Raw genomic sequence first — 4,230 nt, 5'->3', positions numbered from 1 at the left:
CAACTCTTTCAGTTAAAAAAAAAAACCCATCTCTAAAAAATAAAAATAAAAATTACCAGGGCATGGTGACATATGCCTGCAGTCCCACCTATAGAGGGATGGCTGCAAGGGGCGCTGAAGTGGAAAAACTGCTTGAGCCTGGGAGTTTGAGGCTGCAGTGAGCCATGATCACACCACTCCAACTTGGGTGACAGTAAATCAATGAATAAATAAATAAATAAATAAATTTTATGTTTATCTGGGTGTGGTGGCATGTGTCTGTACTCCCACTCCTACTTGAGAGGCTGAGGCGGGAGGATCACTTGAGTCTAGGGGTTTGAGGTCAACAAAATGAGTTGGTCTCTAAAAAAAATTATTTTTACACTATACTATTGTCGATTAAATGTGTAATAGCATTATGTCTAAAAAATGTACATACCTTACTTTTAAAATATTTTATTGCTGGGCATAGTGATACATACCTGTAATCTCAGTTGCTCCAGAAAATTGCTTGAAGTCAAGGAATTCAAGGATGCAATGTGCTATGATTGCACCTGTGAATAGCCACTGCACCAGCCTGGGCAACATAGTAAGACTTCATCTGTAAAGCAAAAACAATAACAAACAAATAAAGAAATAAAACTCTATTGCTAAAAAATGTCAACAATCCTCTGACCCTTCAGTATGTTATGATCCTTCTGCTGGTGGAGGGTCTTGCCTTCATGTTGAGGGCTGCCAACTGATCACACTGCTGGCTGCTGAAGTTTAGGGTGGCTGTAGCAATTTCTTAAAATAAGACAAAAATGAAGTTTGCCACAATGACTTTTCCTTTCATGAAAGATTTATCTGTACTTTGTAATGCCATTCAATAGTTTTTTATCCACAGTAGAACTTCTTTCAAAATTGAAGTCAATTATCTCAACCCTGCTGCTGCTTTATCAACTAAGTTTATGTAGTATTATAAATCCTTCGTTGTCTTTTCAACAGTACTCACAGCTTCTTCACTGTCTTTACTTATCCATAAGAAGCAACTCTTCATCCATTAAATTTTTATCATGAGATTGCAGCAATTCAGTCACATCTTCAGGCTCCACTTCAAATTTTAGTTCTTTTGCTATTTCCACCTTATCTGCAGTAACCTCCCCCACTGAAAACTTAAACCCCTGAAAATCAACCAAAGTCCTGTCGATGTTAATATTTTGACCTCCTCCCATGAGTCATGAATATCCTTAATGGCATCTAGAATGGTGAATCCTTTCCAGAAGATTTTCAATTTATTTTCCCTAGATTCATCTGAGGAATTACTATCTATGGCAGCTATAGCCTTACAAAATGTATTTCTTAAATAATAAGACTTAAAAGTCAAAATTACTCCTTGATCCAGGGCTTCAGAATGAATCTTGTGTTAACGGGCATAAAAACATTAATCTCCTTGTATATCTTCACCAGTGCTTTTGGGTGATCAGGTGCATTATCAATGAGCAGTAATATTGTGTAAAGAACCTTTCTTCTGACTAGTAGGTCTCAACAGTGGGCTAAAATATTCAGTAAACCGTGCTATAAACCAATGTGCTGTCATCCAGGCTTTCTTGTCCCATTTGCAGAACACAGGCAGAGTCAATTTAGTATAATTTTTAAGGGCCCTAGGATTTTTGAAATGGTAGATGAATGTTGACTCCAACTTAAAGCCACCAGCTGCATTAGTCCCTAACAAGAGAGTCAGCCTGTCCTTTGAAGTCTCGAAGCTAGGGATTGACTTCTCCTCTCTGGCTATGAAAGTCCTAGATGACATCTTCTTCCAATAGAGAGCTGTTTCGTCTACATTGAAAATCTGTTGGCCGGGCGCGGTGGCTCATGCCTGTAATCCCAGCACTTTGGGAGGCTGAGGTGGGTGGATCACGAGGTCAAGAGATCGAGACAATCCTGGCCAACATGGTGAAACCCCATCTCTACTAAATATACAAAAAATTAGCCGGGCGTGGTAGTGGGTGCCTGTAGTCCCAGCTACTCGGGAGGCTGAGGCAGGAGAATGGCATGAACCCAGGAGGCAGAGGTTGCAGTGAGCCAAGATTGCACCACTGCACTCCAGCTTGGGCGACAGAGCGAGACTCCGTCTCAAAAGAAAAAAAAAGAAAGAGAGAAAATCATCCATTGTTTAGTGTAGCCACCTTTATCAATTATCTTAGCTAAATCTGGATAACCTGCTGTGGCTTCTACATCAACACTTGCTGCTTTGCCTTGCACTTTTACATTATAGAGATGGTATCGTTCCTTAAACCTCATGAACCAACCTCTGCCAGCCTCCAGCTTTTCCTCTGCAGCTTCCTCACCTCTCTCAGCCTTCATAGAATTAAAAAGGAATTTGTGTCTTGCTCTGGATTAGGCTTTGGCTTAAGATAGTGTTACGGCTGGTTTGATTTTTTAGCCAGACCATTAAAACTTTCTCTATATAAGCAATAAGGCTTATATGAAGCAATAAGACTGTTTCACTTTCTATTTGTGTGTTCACTGGAGTAGTGCTTTCAATTTCCTTCAGGAACTTTTTCTTTGCATTAATAACTTGGCTAACCATTTGGTGCAGGAGGCTTAACATTTGGCCTGTCTTCGCTTCTAACATGCCTTCCTCACTAAACTTAAGCATTTTTAGCTCTTGATTTAAAATGAGAGATATGTGACTCATTCTTTCACTTGAATGCTTAGAAGCCATTTTAGGGTTATCAACTGGGCTAATTTCAATATTGTTGTGTCTCAGGGAATAGCGAGGTCTGAAGAGAGGGACAGACATGGTGGAATGACCAGTCAGTGGAACTGTCAGAACACACATTTACCGATTGAATCTGCAGTCTTATATTGATGTGGTTTGTGGCAGCCCCCAAACAACAATAATAACATCAAAGATCACTGATCACAGATTGCTGTAACACACATAATAATAATGACTCCTTCCAGTGCTCAAGATGCCGGAATGAAAGATGGCCAAGGGGAGGAAGGTGGCTCCAGACCCTGCTGTTGGGAAGAAGCAGGAGGCCGAGAAAGGTGTGAATCTTTGGACAGGACATCCAGCCTAAAAGGCATTGGACAGGACATCCAGCCTAAAAGGGACCTCACCCCCTTTGTCAAATGGCCCGGCTGTATCAGTTTGCGGTGGCAAAGTGCTATCCTCTATAACCCACTAAAAGTGCCTCCTGTGATTAACCAGTTCACCCAGTCCTTGGACTGCCAAACAGCTACACAACAGCTTAAGCTAGCCCATGGGTACAGACCAGAGGCAAAGCAAGAGAAAAAACAGAGGCTGTTGGCCCAGGCTAAGAAGAAAGCTGCGGCAAAGGGGACGTCCCCACTAAGAGACCACCTGTCCTTTGAGCAGGAGTTAAGACCATCACTACCTTGGTGGAGAACAAGAAGGTTCAGCTGGTGGTGACTGCCAACGACTTGGATCCCATTGAGCTGGTTGTCTTCTGGGGGTCCCTGACTGCATTATCAAGTGGAAGGCAAGACTTGGATGTTTAGTCCATGGGAAGACCTGCACCACTGTCGCCTTCACACATATTAACTCGGAAGACAAAGGAGCTTTGGCTCAGCTGGTGGAAGCTATCAGGACCAATTACAATGACAAATATGATGAGAGTCACCATCGCGGGGAAGGCAATGTGCTGGGTCCCAAATCTGTGGTTCACATTGCCATGCTAGAAAAGGCAAAGGCTAAAGAACTTGCCACCAAACTGGATTAAATGTATGCTGTTGAGTTTTCTGTATGTGAAAATAATTAAAATAATACAAACTCTCAAAAAAAATAATGAAAAAGCTTTAAAATATTGGAAGAATTACCAAAACCTGACACAGAGACATGAAGTGAGCACATGCTATTGGAAAAATGGTTCCAATAGACTTGCTTGACACAGGGTGGCCAGAAACCCTCAATTTGTAAAAAATGCAGTATCTGTGAAGCACAATAAAGCAAAGTACAAAAAATGATGTATGCCTGTACAATACAAAGAATTAACACTAATGTAAATTATGGACTTAAGTTAAAAATAATGTATTAATATTGCTTTATCAGTTGTAACAAATGTACCACTAATGAAAGGTATTAATAATAGGAGGAACTAGAACGTTGAGGGGGTATATGGGAACTTGGTCCTTTCCAATTTTTCTGTAAACCTAAAATTGCTCAAAAAATAAAGTCAATTAGTTTTTTTTAAAAGGCAACTTTGAATTTAAGTTGCTCTGAAGTTCTGCTTGCTGCTTTAC

At 40.7% G+C, this 4,230-nt stretch overlaps 1 pseudogene; it reads left to right on the top strand.

Moving 5' to 3' along the window:
- The first annotated feature begins 2,884 nt into the window (after positions 1-2,884).
- On the top strand, positions 2,885-3,710 carry LOC129010688 (large ribosomal subunit protein eL8-like; annotated as a pseudogene).
- Positions 3,711-4,230: the final 520 nt, after the last annotated feature.

The sequence above is a fragment of the Pongo pygmaeus genome, chromosome 10 (genome assembly GCF_028885625.2).
Source record: "Pongo pygmaeus isolate AG05252 chromosome 10, NHGRI_mPonPyg2-v2.0_pri, whole genome shotgun sequence".
Classification (NCBI taxonomy): domain Eukaryota; kingdom Metazoa; phylum Chordata; class Mammalia; order Primates; family Hominidae; genus Pongo; species Pongo pygmaeus.
Note: the sequence above shows the minus strand (reverse complement) of the source record. Positions and strands in the feature narration are given on the sequence as shown.